At 35.9% G+C, this 16136-nt stretch overlaps 1 pseudogene; it reads right to left on the bottom strand.

Annotated features, from left to right (window-relative positions):
* Nucleotides 1-16136, bottom strand: part of LOC114105251 (T-complex protein 1 subunit zeta-like) — a 66338-nt pseudogene that overhangs the window by 19811 nt on the left and 30391 nt on the right.

Here is a 16136-nt window from a genome sequence, read left to right as displayed (position 1 = left end):
GATGCATGATTTTTGTATCCAAAATATGAGTTATAGTAAAAAAAAAAAAGATCTCCCTGGTTTCCTGGTCATTTGGCTGAGATGTCCACTGTCCTGTGCCGGAGAATGGGGCGGGGAAAAGTTGAGATTCTTGCGAGCCTTTGTACTGGTTCACTGGCTGGCTTTTTCTGAGTTTTCCAAGTGTGATGTGGAAGTCATGGTCTGAAGCATAATATTCTCTTTTGGTTATTCTGTTTAGTTCACACTCAAAATAAGGTAAACATGTCATATTTTTGAGGTTCTTGCTTTCAACTAAAAATTGTATTAATAATGCTTGAGGAATCAAAATTCCTCATTTTCCCTTATTAAATTATTGTGCATCATTGGTGTCTTTCACTTTCCTTTGGATAAGATCACGTTAACTCTTGGTATGGTTTGAAAGTTGTTTTTCGTTCTTAGATAAAAGTCAGTGTTTTTTTTTTCCCCCCTTTTGCTATGTCATTTCTAATTATCTCCCTTTTGCCCTTATTAAGACCACCCAGAATAATTTTTTCTCTAGAGTGTTTACAACTTTCAAAATCTTACATATCATAAATAATAAACGGCTGGGTGGGCTGGGGATGTAGCTCAGTGGTGGAGTGCCTGCCTAGCCTGCATGAGGCCCTGGATTCCGTCCCTAGTACAGCAAAACAAACAAACAGAAAAGGAGAGGCTGGATATATGAACTCTGCGAGTACGTACAAATCATCAATGAAGGGTGAATAAGTGTGTGGGTAGGATGAGTGAAACTGCTTTGGACATGATTGTTCTTATTGACTTAAGCGATTCTTGACCCACTTGTCAGAAAATCCCTAAATATTTAACATTGCCACATGTTGCTTTCTGTTACATCCTCTGTAGGACATTGCTAATATCCATGTGAGGAACAATTTCAAATTCAAATTATGAATTTATTCTCTGCTCACATTTTAACAAATGGAAAAGGCAATTTTACTGATCATGTTTAGCTCAAATGGTAGGAGTTGAAATTTTTCATTTAAGCAGAGACCTTGGAAAATATATTTTTCAGATCATCATAATTTGTTTGAGCATATTAGGATGGTTATGAAAATTTGTACAATGAATACAGTTAATGAAAGCAAATTGACAGAATCAGAGAAGATGTAGCAGACAGAGAATAATAAAATTGCCTGTTTACATAAAATGTAAATATGTGTCTGAGGACCTCAGTAGAGTCTTACCATTAGTTCTCTCAATAAATGCCTCCAATTTACTAGGTTTAGCACTAAGGCTTCATATGAAAATAAATAACAAACTGATTTTGCTTTTTTATAAATACTTACTTCATGCAAATCACAATACTAAACAACTAGGCATATACACTGAGTTATACTGAGTAAAACTCAGTGTATAGATATGGTTATTATCATCCTTATTTTATATTTTTGGAGATGAAGTGAGATAAGAAAACTAGCTTAAGCTTAAGCTTCACAGCAAATTAGGCCAGATATGAATGCACTTCTCTTAGGGTACAGATTCTGCCCTCCAACATATTGTTAACTTAGAGGAGAACTCAGCTGTGAAGATGGCATCATCTTTCCCTGTGGGAAATGGACTTCTTTTCCTTGTTTCCTTTCTTGTCAGGATCCATTAACCTGGCTCTTTTAGGGAGGGATGGAAAGTCTTTTACAAATCTATTTCAAATACATCTCTTTTTGTTGTTGAATATACTGGAATTTAGTGCTCCTCTCTTTTATTATAGAGTCTTTAATGATTAAATCAGTTTATCTCCCAATGAACCCCAGTCAAATTTTCCTTCTAATTGAAGATGAAGTAAAGATAGGCATCAGTTTCTTAGCAGGTAGAATGAGATATATGAGAGTAATGAAAGTGATGTTGTACGTGAATAATAGTTGAACAACAGTGGTATTTCAATACTTGCAGCACTTGGGGCTTAAGCAAAGTCAAGATTCTGGTTGATGTTGTTGTTAACGGGGAAACTGCAGTCTGTGATGATTCTAAAAAGGTAGATGTTTATTCTGGAAAATTTCAAAAACAATGTTTGACTCTCATATAGAATTTTATAAGACTGCTAGGATAAAATCTGGGGGTGGTGGAAAAGAATGGCATATGTAAGTGGGAAAAATAAACCACTAGAGAGAGTTATTGATGTAAAATCGACTGAACAGGGCAATAGTGATCTACTTGGTTAATTATAGCAAAAAAGATACACATTATTAAATTTCAATTGTTTTGTTTTATACTTGGTGAATATAATCTAAAGTTACATACTGATAAAGAACAGATTATTTACTTGCAAAAACCATAATAACTCCCATATTGTCTGAAGAGGCTCAGTAAATGATTTATTTTCAAAGTCATAGGAGAACTACTGGTGCCTTGTTCTGTTATTTACCATAAATAGAAAAAAAAAAGTTTGTATTTCTTTGCCTTCTTTCAAGCAGAAACAATTGAAACCTATTTTGTTTCCTCAAAAATTACTTTAGAATTGAGGGCATTAACAAACCCACAAGCCATGAGAAAAGTATGGGAGAAAATGTATTGCTAGTAAATGTAAGTCAAAAGTTTGAGTCCCTCAAATTACCCATGTGTTGATTAAAGCATCTTTGGAAAGGTAGAAAGATAGTAGAAAGACATTTAATTGGAGTTTCCATTTTCTCATCTACCCTACACATGCTATAAAATAAAAATATTTGGGCTGATTTCTTTTGGCAATTTCATTAATAAATTAGGAGATTTTATATCTTGGAGTCTAAATAGGGTGATTTAAATGGTAGCTTTTTCACTTATTAGTCTTGTGGCTTTAAGTTAATTAGTTTAGTTAATTTTTACTTACCCATTTTTAGCTTTCTCATCTGTATAATATATTCAATAGCAATGTATTCCTTGCAGAATGATGGTAAAGATTAACACACAAATGTACACATGTTGCTTAACAAATTGTTCACGTGGAAGAACTGGTACTTTTCTAAAAAGATAGCACATCTTTTATCATTATTATTAGCACTAATAAGCTCCAGTGGTTGTTTAATTTGTAGTATGTAAAAACTGAGCTAAAATATGTTATACTCTTAGGTGTACACAGAAAGTTAGATGACTTGCTAATAAATTTTAATCTTTAGCTAATTAATTTTTAATTTTAATCTCATGGCATATGAAAAGAGGTGATGCAAAATTAACACAATCTGAACCACACAGCATCTAATATCTTATCCAAATGGTTTTGAATGTGAAAACAAACTGATGTCCAGTGAGAAAAAGGGCTGGGGGCAGATAAAAGGCTCCTGTGAGCATGTGCCAGCCTCCCAGGAATGTCCAGGCTGGCTCCCATTTGCTTTGCGTGGCTGTGGCACCTCTCCTTGGTGCCCCTTTCTCAGTTTCAACTCCATGTTAACCAGGGATTTATTTCATACGTGCAGGCTTTACACTTGACTCACTCTCAGAACCTCTCTGGGACCAAATACTCTCCAGTTCTACAGCCTTGAAGTTGAAGTAAGAGGTTTTCTTCCCTGATACCACTGCATCTCTTTGGTCAGAAGCAGGCAAAGTGTTCACAAAGTCTCCAGAACAATCTTCTTCAGGGGGTGCATTGCTTAATAACGGCCTGGGAAAACGGAGGACTAGGCTTAGATAACCCAACCCCCACATGCTACTTTAAGATACTCAATATAAATGCTCAGATTCAAAGGGGCCCATCTTTCAAAATGGGAAATTCCTTCCCATGTGGGTGGTCTTGAGGACTCTGCTTTAGGATGGGAAACTTGTCAGTCCATATTTCTATCAAAAATTTCCTTTGTCGCTCATTCTCATCTGATTAGAACTGCTTCCTGCATTTCTCCCTCTAATATTTCAGTGGGTAGCCACGCATGAGGACTGTAGGGCCAATTGAGATGTGGATGAAGGTTTACTATAGTCCAGTGTTTAAAAGAAGGACAAAGCTCCTTTTAAGAACTGTTTTTAACCTGACTATCCAATTGGCCATGAGTATACTTTTCTGACATCTCACGTGGAGCCATAATCCAACCCAAATGATTTCAATCCGTATTTGGTATATAGGGTACATGTGAAATTTTACACTATGCATTTCAAACGCATGGGACTAATTTTCATACTGAACAGATGTAATCAAGTGAAACAAATTTCAGTGGTGCAGGGAAGATAACAAAACAACTGTCTAAATTCAATCGCTCTCTTCCATTTTTATCCTTTTGGGTGGTTTCACCAGGAACATAATGAGCTAAGCAGTTACTTGATTGACTGGTAGGAGAATTCCTAGCCATTACTAGTAGTAACTTACATTCCTTCGTCAAAAGTCAACAGAGCCTTGTGGACATTCCAAATAACATTGAGACCATCTCCTGCATGAAGCTGTTTTCCTATAGAAAACAGCAAGAGAAATACAACAGAATGAAGGGTTTTCTCTAAAGGATTAGGGTAATTTGGGACTTACGCCCATATTTTAAAATTAATCTATGTGTAGGATGGCCATATGTGTTAGTATATATTTGTTTTCCTGGTGTATTTATTATTAATGTTTCTTGTGACTCTCAAAGTACCTGGCTTTATGCATCATACTAATAATAAGGTACATGGAATTCTGGAGCCAAGCAATGTCTATGCAGATTTAAAATCAATATTAGAATATGTAGGATATGAAAACCTGGCAGCAAATATGGCTTGTAGAATCACTAATGTTCTCAAACGTTTTATGGTAATAAATGTTCTTTTGCAGCTGACTAGCATCTGGGTATTTAATCATATTCTTTGTGCAAAGCTTGAATTAATCGTGGACTAAAATGTTTGTTTTTTAATACTTAATTTCATTCTAAACAGAGTGAAAATATCTTAAAAAGCAAGCATAATAAGAAAAAAAATCGAGGAAAAATTAGTGCAGTGGGGGAGTAGATTAACAAAAGTAGGAAGAAGCCCAGGCCATATCTATTGCTTTAAATGTATGCTTTAAAGTTGGTAGCAACAGGCCAAAATTTTGTTTCTGAGCTTCCTGGCAGCCAAGGAAAATAAACATGAGCAGTTACATGAATCACAGTATCCACGGGGATGAAAAAGTGTAAGGGCTATGTAAAACATTCATTTTGCTCAAAATCAGTTCTAAGTGCAATGGAAACCAAACCGTGTTTAGGAAAACCATCTCTCTCTTAATGCCCTTCCCCTTTCTTTGGCAGCCCTACCAGGGCAATTCCTCTCAATTTGTCCTCCAAACTCTTGCTCATGAAAATTTGATATTTCCTTGCATTCTTTTTCCACTGGGGAATCAACTGGGCAGAGTGTAATAGAAAATTTCTTTGGGTAAACCTCAGCATTCACTGAAATAATATTCCAATCAGAGTTCCATATGCATCTGAATTAATTTGACTCTGTATCTGTTTCTAATATCTGTGTCCCCTTAAAAAACCCAATTCTTCTTCTAGGTCAATGCATTGTCATTCCTATGTAAAAGTGTTTATCCATTGTTATGGTTTGGATATGAGATGTTCTGCAAAAGCTGGTTTGTGACACAATGCAAGAAGGTTCAGAGGAGAAATGATTTGGTTGTGAGAACCTTAACCCAATCAGTGAGTTAATCCCCTGAAGTGTTAGGGTATGATTGGATCAGGTGAGAATTGGGGCATGGCTTTGGGGTAATATATATTTATATCTTGCAAGTGGAGTCTCTCTTTCTCTGCTTTCTGATCACCATGATGTGAGCTGCTTCCCTTCACCACACTATCCAGCCATGATATTCAGCCTTGCTACAGCCTCGAGGAATGGAGCAGGCCTTCCATGGGCAGACCATGAGCTCCTAAACCAACTTTTCCTCCCCTAAAATTGTTATGATCAGATCTTTTAGTCACAGCAGCAAAAAAAGCTGACTGAAACATCCTTTGAGGTCGATGTCCCTGTTAAGTGAATATCCATTTCTTGATTCAACTCATGCACATGAATCACGGTCTTTCTCATCACTCCCTTGTCCATGTGGACCACATTTCCAGTGCTTTAGCCTCCAAGATTCTTAATCCCCTAATGGCTCTTGCCTCCACTTCAGCAGCTCAGTCCTATGGCCTCCTTCCAGAATAGTTTATCTTGTGAAATCATAGCTATCTCACACTTTGTGGGGGAAAACAAAATGAAAAGAGGGGGGAACACCTCCAATCTGTAAGTCAGTCTTCCTTTTTCTGTAGATCTTTCCTTCCAGTTCACTGAGACCTTCAGTGATCTTCATCCTCTGTTGTGTCTGTCAGCATTTTAGAGGCGGTGTTCCTTCTCTATTTCTTGTTTCACTCATACTCCAATTTCTAATTCTCTCCTCAATGTTCTCTGCCCCATGTCCCCATTGTGTTTCTGCTGCACTATCCTCATAACATCTAGCTTGGGATCTATCTATAGAACCCCAACACCGCTAGCGCACATTTTTCTCCATTCCAGTGTTTGCACTGATGTTCCTAGCAATGCCCAATCTCCAGCGTGGTTGAGATGACTCCTTTATCTGTCAACAATCATCTCTTGCTCAAGTTCTTTTTTGGTGGTGGTTCTTTCTCCAGCCACACATCTGTGAGCAACTTGAATTCAGCAACTGGTTCAGGCAGTCATGTTGTAAATATTGAGCAGATGTTTGTTGAATTAATGAAAACTTCTTTGTGTTTGTCAGAGTTTTCAAAAATAGCATTTTCTAACCTGTAAGTAGATTTTGGAGAGCACCTTATTTCTTATTCAAGAAATTATAATAGTAAAGCAGTACATTGGCACTGCTACTATGCATAATATGCATATGCAGATAGTGAAAGGGCCACATCTGTGTCACTGTTGCCACCATTGCACTGTTAGAATACCTGTGTGATCTATGATCTCTTGATATATTTGTAGCAGCAGATAAGAAAACATAAGTTTGGGAAGACTCAAAAGTATATAACTCCAACTTTTCAACTATGCATTATATGTAGAAAGGTAAAATATAATGTTGTATATTTGTAGATAGAGATATATTATATTTAATTACAAGTTTTCATGACTTTGGAAATTATTGTTTATGGAAGCCTACACTCGATTCTCCACACCATTGCTATACATCCTTCAGCAGTATCACAGTTTACTGTACCATTATATTCTTATCAGTTTACCACTTCCTAAATACATTTTGGCTTCTCCAGATGAGAATTCCATTTCCACAGCAGATTAGAATTTGCAGGGCCTACCCATCATGAAAGGATGTGACCCAGGCAGATTGAAATCTTATTTCTAGTGTCTGCAACAGGTCACTTCTACCTCATTTGGACTTTTGAACTTCCGATCTGGGACTCCGAGGAACCTGATTGGCATCAGCTATATACAATTTCCCTCTTTGGAAGTCCAAAATCACATAATATGGGGGGAAGGAAATTTAGTAACATGCTAATTCTCCTTTTGTGCTCTACCTTTAGTGCTCAGCTTGTTCAACTTTCTCTTCTTTTCTTCTTTTGTTGGATGTGTGTTTCCTGTTTATATGAACTGGGGTGATCCAGAGGCCTCCACAGGCAATAAATCTTACAGGGCAAGGGCAGATCAAAATAGGAAAACATGCTTCCCCCAGTGTAATTGACAAGGCAGCTCTGGAGCCTGCAGTAGTTTTTAAGTTTTTTAAAATTTCCAATGTGGGTTGTACACAAGGAAGGACCAAGTACAACAGACCATTTCTATCTTAATTCTTGTCAGAAAAATCTCTGGGAAGCAGACAGGAGATTGTGGCTAAGAATAGAATCACAATGATTTTATAAGTACAATTTAATTATGAATCAAATCAGGTAAATTTCCAAAACTTCTTCTTGCTCCTTTTATTTGAATTCTCTCAGACAAAGTATGGGGAAAAGTGCCTATTTGATCTACAAAATGATTTTCTCTGCTTTTTTGGATTATTTGTTTAATTTACTCGAGTGTTCCAAACAACAGAATATTAGGATTTAATTGAATTTTCTAGTTAATATTCTTATGTTATACATGAAGAAACCAAGGCCCAGAGAGATAGTAGAACTTTCCTTAATGAATAGGCTTCCATATTTTTTCTTTCAGCTCTAATTCTTTTTAATTTGTGTTTGCATCTCTCACCTGCTCCTGTCCTTACCCCTAACACACTTCCATATCCTCAGACTAGGATATATTCAGGATTCATTGGCAATAGCCGGCCAAGTATAAAGCTGGGGTTCCTGATGTGCCCTGAAACAGCACGTTCACCCCCAGCTCACCTGAACACAAAAGGAGACTATATAAGAAGGCCCATCTGGAATCCCTGACACATCTGCTGGTCTCAATGCAGGCTGCCCAACATCCAGTTTCTGGGGAAGAAACCCAGGGACTTACAAGAAATATCTCTCTCTTTTTTTTTTTTTTTTTAGCAAGTAAAGGAATGAGATGGGTGAGAAGATGCATAGAAGAAAAAGTACACATGTACAGAAAATTATTCAAAGAAAGATAAGACTGTCGAGTGACCAATTGGCCCAGGGCTGGGCCATAAATCTCTTAATAGCTTTTCAAATTCTGAGGAATCTGTGTTTATAAGTCAGCTAAAACACCTGCTTGAGTTTCACTTTTGAGTACTTACATTCTGCAGAATTTAACTTGAGTTTTAAAGGGTGATGAGTGATAAATGAAGCTGACCCTGATCCTTACTGAGTTTTTCAAATTAAAGAAATTGAATTTTGCACAGGTAACATGTGTTACTGCTAAGTTATTGGCCGTCAACTTCTCTGAAGTAGAGTAAAAGATGGAATGAACTCATTATCTTTCCATTTGCTATTTCAAATTGGCTATAGGCTGATATGTTGCAAAAATAATGCTGAGAGATCCCCTCTACTCTTCAACCAGTACCTGGTCCCCACTCCCCATGGTATCATCTTTAACTAGAGTTCATTATCAAAACCAGGAAAACAGCATTGACATAATACAAGTAACCAGACTACAGATTTTATTCAAATTTCACCAGTTTTTACAAGTGCTTTTTTTAAATACATTTTTTTTATTTGTAGGTGGACACAATACCTTTATTTAATTTGTTTTTATTTTTATGTGGTGCCAGGGATTGACCCATTGCCTCACACATGCTAGGCAAGTGCTCTACCACTGAGCCACAATCCCAGCCCCCAACTACTTAATTTTTATAAATAGTCTAAGAAAATGTGTCCCATGCATATGTTCATGTAATCACCAGTACAACCAAGTTACACAACTCTTCCCTTCCCACAGAGGCATCTCTCATACTACCTATTTATAGTCACTTTCCACTAATTTTTTATACCAATGAATATACCAGGTAGCCCTTTTTCCTTATTGTTCTTCCTGAGATGGAAAACATTTTGTATTCCAGAGAAAATGGCGCACAGGACATTGCAGTGAGATTGAGAAGAGATAAGTCAAGACAAGAGAAGTCAGAAAAGGAAGAGGGATAGGCCCAGTGCAAAGGTAAAGCAATGCATACTTAAAAACACCAATCGGATCCTTTCTGGACCATGTTGTCTTCTCAATTTCAGCAACAGAAATGGAATATTGCTCTATGGTTTCCATTTTCTTCTCTGTAAAAATGCTCTTCCTGTTGGAGGAGCTGGCCAAGACTGCCCATCAGGGCTGTCCACCACTTTGGGAAGGCTGTTCATGAAAAGAAAATCTTCACTTGTGAGCAAAGACTCTTTTACTCACTTTAGGATAGCTCCTGATAGGTTCTGCCAATCAGAGCACCGTGTCTATAGGTAGGACGTTGGTGAGGTGCAGGTCTCTGACGCAGGTAGTCAGACAGGTACTGACCATGATAAAGGTCTCTGTCCAAAGCAGGAGCAGGAAAGCAGAGGCAGGGCGTTCTCTTCACACTCATTGTTTTTCCTCTCATGTGTTTCAATGCATTGGATAGATCTTTTTAGGTGAAAAAAAAATACAAATAGACTAGATCCAGTTGTATCTTTTCAGTTTCTTTTTGAGACGTTCTATCTATTTGTAAGAGTTGATATTTTGTGACTTTTTCTTTTTTCTTAGAGGTCTTCCAAAGAACAAAGAAAACATTTATTTATTTTTAAGAGACAGAATGAAACTTACTTTGTATTGTAAATATTATATTGGTCCATCTTGATCTCCTTTACAAATATAGAATGCATTATGCAAATTCTGAGATGTTATTTTCCTTTATTTTGAAGCATTTTGCTTTTTCATCATCTTAGAAATTATTTAATCATTGCTTACAAATTCTTCCTGGGCCATGCTGAGAACAAATGATTGAATAGCCTAGAGGAGTAATGTAATAGTCAAATAAATCATCACTACCTCAGCTTTCAGAGTTTTTTAAAAAAAAGTTTTTCTTAAAGCATAGTATCATCTTTAAGAAGGTACAAAAGAAGTCAGGAGCCATCATTTTTACATTTTATTTATTTATTTATCTTTTCTTAAATATAGTTGAGAATAAGAAATTTGATTTTTTTCCAAAATGGCAAAGAGAAAAAAATTGACAAAAAAGTTCCCAAAATTAGTAGGTGAATCGGAAGATAAATGCAAGAAGACAGCAGTACTTTCATAAATTCTAATGATGATTGTGAAATTGATTGTTTAAGCAAAACCTCAGACCATGAGACTTCAGATGACAATATTACAGATAAATTTTGCAGAACTCAAGAATAGATGAGCAAATGACAAGGGCAAAATGGAAACATTGTTTGTCAAGCAAAGGAAAGGACTTCATTGGGCAATATTTTGCAACCAGAATCTAGATCACTCTCTTTTGCCAAAAAAATTACTCACATTCTTTCTTTGTTTATAATGTTGTGAATCACAATTTTGTTGATATCATTGATAAATGGACAGATAGTCGTGTATACAAAGGTGCGTAGAAAAAAAATATGTGATGAAGCAATAAAAAATTACTTGGGTTAATTATTGTACCTGATATTTATAAATCCAACAATTTAAGCATTTCATGATTATGAAGCAAGAATGACCAGTCTCTTTTTAGTAAAATTATATGCCTTCAGTGTTTGTAAAGTGTGACATTTTAATGATTCAAGTGCATGAAAAAATCAAAAGTAGAGCAAGATGCAAACTACCAGAGATGTATTTAAATCTGAGTGAGACTTTATTAGTTTGATACATCCCTGATTCAGGCATAAAAGAGATTAAATAGATACTTGCATTCAAAGGACATTGAATTTTCCCCTTTTTCCTTTCTTCTCATCACAAGTTCTAATAAAGTTTTTTATCACTAGACCTTTATTCTTACTTCTAAAGTTATTCATAAAATGACACATATATTAAATAAAAATGGGTATTATAAATATTCTAAATAATAGTTATGTCTATTTTTATGATATATTTTAGGTTTAATGGGATTGATAAAAAGCAATGCCTATTTAGAGTATAGTGGAAGTCTTGGATATTATTGTCTACTACCCTTATTTAAATCTGGTATAAAATTTGAGAAGCAGGATAACATACATTGTGAAAGATATTAGCCTGAATCTGAGATGATGTGTGGCTCACCCTGGTTTTCCCACACCATTTTGTGCTTTTAGGGAAAAATTTAACTTTTTTGGACCTTACTTTCTTAATTCTGTGAAATGAATAGGTAAGAAGGTTTTCCTGTTTTGTGCACAATGAAAGATATAGTGTTGTTGAACTGTTTAAAGCCTAATATCTTTTATGAGCCATAATCATATGTGATCTAAATCTCTTTCTTAAATTATTTTGTTGGAAATTAAAGCATCATCTTTTTCATAAGCTAATCTGTCTTTCAGCCATTCATTCACTTAGCCCCTAAGCACTTCAGTGCCTGGACCATGTTAGCTGTTGAGGGAAAAAAAAAAAAGAAAGAAAGAAATAAGACCTTGTCCTTAAAAGTGAGATGTGTAAGAAGTAAACTCAGCAAAAATGTATAGGTGTTGTGATATAAATCTAAGATGTGGAAGAAATCCAAAGAAGGGAATCATGGGAATCATGGAGTCTCTGGGTGTATCAATAATGAAAGTGGCTATGCTCAGTACAAGGGTCAGGGAGAAAGTGACCTTGAGCTGATGTTCACCCTAGCTAGTAGAGTAATCCTCTTCTTTTACTATGTGTTACATGTTATCTCTCCCTGGGCAACTAGGAATCATAAGCAAACAGAGCCTGAATTTGCACTAATGAGAAGTAAAGATCTCTGTTATTAGATATAGCACTGAAAGGAGAAATTTCTACTTCCATTCCTTTATTCTCAAAACAATATATTCTGGTTTGGGGGTCAGGAGAAGCATCAAATACTGGATATGGATTCAAAGCATACATTGCATTCTTCAAAATAGAATTTAGCTGAGCACAGCGACACATGCCTATAATCCCAGAGATTGGGGAGGCTGAGGAAGGAGGACTGAAACTTCGAGATCAGAGTGGACAACTTAGAAAGAATCTGTGTCAAAATCAAAATTAAAAAAAAAATAAAAAGGACTGGGGATGAGGTTTAGTGGTAGAGCAGCCCCAAATTCAATCCACAGTACCATGAAAGAAAAAAATAAAATTCTTATCTTTCAAAGCACTGTCTCTCATCTGACATAACTGAATCTTCAGGTAACCACAGCATTATTTCTTCCATAGACACAATCATCACACTTCTTTTGCTGTAAATTAGTTTCTTGCATACAGGAAATTTTGTGTGAGATGCTGTGAAAGTGAGCAAAACATCCCAAATCCATTGTTGGCTGTGGTGACGCAGAAGTATTGTAGGTTGGTAGGAAATACCCATATTCAGAATTTATGTCTATTGCAGTGAGGCTAAATTTTTGTTCTTTCCAGTTTTAGAAGAAGTACAAGGAAATCAATCTTCCACTAACTGCCTGGTGAAACGTTCCTCCTGGGTATGGTGTCATATCAGTGGGTTGTTCTTATGTCATCCATCTTTTACTGGATGACTAGGCATTCAGCAGTAACAGTAACAAGATCAGACTTGATGAAGAAAAGTTCTTCAGTGGTTTTAAAATTTGTCCATAAATTCTTTGCTACTTCTCTCTTCAAGAGGTGGAGACTAAATTCCCCTCAAATTCCAGAAATGTGAAATGTACAAAATGATTTCAGCCTAATGACAAGAAAGTATAGAAGTAGTGCATTTAATGTCTAAGGCCAGGTTGTAAAAGAGATCTCCTTGTATCTCTGCAGAGTAAGGAGAGAGCCATGGTGTGAGAACAATCAAGCAGCCTTCGAAAGACCCTCATCAGCCTCCCACCAACAACCAGTGTGAACTTGTCAGTCATGTGAAGAAGCCACCATTGAAAAAGATCCTTCTTTTTTTTTTTTTTTTGGTCAAAACTTCAGATGACCATTCTCTTCCATTTTCAATGTGTTCTTATGAGAGACCCTGAGCCAGAATCACACAGGTTAGACATACCCAAATTCCAACAGGAAGAAATGCCTTAGAATATATTATGTACTTTCAAGATGAAATCCTCTTTTTAATATATAATTTCAGATTATAACAAGAAGAAAGGGACTCCTATTATTTTTGCTGACTTCTTTACATTCACTGTAAGGGTGAGCAGTGGTTTGTTTGTGTGCTCTTTCTCACATCTGCACAATTGCTTTCGCTTTAGCAATTGACCTCAGAAATTATTAAAAAAAATACAGAAACAAAAACTTATTACAAACAACAACAACAACAAAAAAAAAAAAAAAACAAAACAAAACTTGTGGTGAGTTGCCTTAGAAATGCTTCTATAAATGTTCAAGAGATAAAAGAGTGACTCCTTCCTGATGCTTAACCTCTAGTTAGTGGGGTTTAAATTCATCCACAATTATGCATTCTCATTATGTGTCACAGTTAACACCCAGGGAAAGCTGTTAGAATGAGAAAAAAAAAAAAACAGGCTTTGCTGCCTTCAAAATCTGCCTACCTCTGGGGATTCCTGTCTGTACTTTGCTGGGTTGTGCTGCTGAGAAGTTTGCCATGCTCTACCCAACATATTTGGAGGGAGATATTTGTGTAAGGCAGATATGGTCCTGCAAAGGTTGTCTTTCTCAGAGCTGTTGGTTAAGATTGATATTGCTTGAATCTCCACTTGGATGACTTGAAACCTGGAGTTCATTGATTGCTGATCTTGGAGCAGTAGTGCCTAAACTTTACCATGGGTAATTATGGTGAGGTGCTGAATAAAAATGTCTCAAACAAAATGGTTTGTTGAATGACGATGCCACCTGATCCATTCTCATCAAGCATCTCTAGGTGTTTCTGATTCAAATGATCTTCCCATAAGCCATGTTTAGAGAAATGTACTCCAAGATTGTGTGGTCTGCACCCCCATTTCAGTAGTGATAAAAACTGAATCCAGAGCAATGATTAATGCCATTCTAAAATATTCACATCATGTCTGGCTGGAACTTGACTCTCCTGAATTCCAAATTAATACATGCTATTAAAATGACAATCAAGAACCTCACTTTTTAAAATTAAAAATGGAAAAATGCATGATTGTAGGCATATAAGATTATTCTTTCAAACAACAACAAAATGTTGTTTGTGATGAGAAATAATGAAACTGTGGATTAGCATGTCTCAAACATCAAACACACACACACACACCTGCCCACGTGGAAATAAAGTACAGGTGACAGGTGATTCCAACAAGGCTGGGGTCTCAGAACACAAACCGCAAACCATGTTTACACTGTTTCCCAGGAAATCAAAGGATGTGATAGACACTTTTTTTCTTTACTACAAATAAGTCTTAAACTGAACTTATTATTATTGACTCTACTTACTGCCATGGAGACAAAAACTCAAAAAGATGTGCCTGGTTGGTGGTGTATACAGGGAAGGGGCTAGGAAGCTGCCCCAACTTTCCTTCACACAGAAGCCAGTTCATAGTCCCATGAACCCAATGGTTTATTCATGTCTGCACTCAGCATCAGAGAATATGTTTTTCAAGATGATACAAGAATAAACCTTTCCAATATGGATTTGAGATTGCAAACTTAGGCATACTGATTTAAAATCTGACAGCTTACATCAGTCCACAGCTACCTACAGCTAGGCATAATCACCTGGATACTCAAGTAGACTGGAGATAGCTTTAAATAAACACCCTCAGGACTGAAAGTGATGAAAGTAGAACAGAGAGCAGAAGTAGGTTGGTTCACACATTAACCTTGCTCAATGAACTAGTATATAAAGTACTAGGTGGTGTAAAAAGTGACTACCTGTAGGACCATTGCATGATTTTGAGGAACACTTAGACTCTGTATACAAATTGTCTCCTCATTTTGTGAATTCATTCTCAGTTTTAATTTGAGCTCTAAAGTAGAGTCTTACTTTCATATTTCAATTTTTGGTATTTGGGAGAAGAGAAAGTTACTGCATAGAAAAAAAAAAACAGTATGTTGTAGTACCTAACATAACTTAATTTAAAAAATAAAATGCATAATTTGCCAGTATGAGTCCTAAATTTTTGAGATTTTCTTGCTTTTTAAAACTTATGAGAAATCTTTACTGTTTTGCATTTATTTATTCAATCACTCTGTATGAAGTACCTGTTTTGATGCCACCCCTCTGCTAAGGGTCCAGGGCAACAATGGTAATATTGCTCAAAGTAATAATCTATTTTCATTTTATTAGCTAAAAATATGTATAATGTAACTACCTTTTCTATTGACATGCATTAATAATAATTTTGTCTTGTGACTATTAGGCAAATAAGTCTCATTAGTAGGACTGGCTAAACTGCTAGGAGGAATTGAGGCCAAAAAGTAATTGTTTGGTGAACTAAAAAAGTAAACAACATTAGTTCAAATGTTTTCTTGGTCCAAAAAATGAAATTCTCTACTTTGTAATAAATATTTTCCTTTAGTCATGTATTTTTATCCTGTTCTTTAATATTAAATTCAATTATCTGACTAAGTGGCATTTCTCTGTATAATTATATTGCTATCTTATAAGCCATAGTATTATTTTGCCATAGGAGAGGACAAAAGTGAAGATGATTGATGATTTCTATTTTTCTTAAAAAATTGAAAGAATTTAATGCCATATTGGCTTCTGTTTTCAGTATTAATTTTTCATTCTACAGTCTATGGGGGGAATTCATGTGGCAGTAATTCCATGTCATTTTATAAAATTGTTTTTTTCTTAAGCACACTGAATATTTGCTTCCCCAGGACAACATTTTTTCTTTTTTCCT

Source organism: Marmota flaviventris, chromosome 5 (genome assembly GCF_047511675.1).
Source record: "Marmota flaviventris isolate mMarFla1 chromosome 5, mMarFla1.hap1, whole genome shotgun sequence".
Taxonomy (NCBI): domain Eukaryota; kingdom Metazoa; phylum Chordata; class Mammalia; order Rodentia; family Sciuridae; genus Marmota; species Marmota flaviventris.
This window is presented reverse-complemented; position numbering and strand designations above follow the sequence as displayed.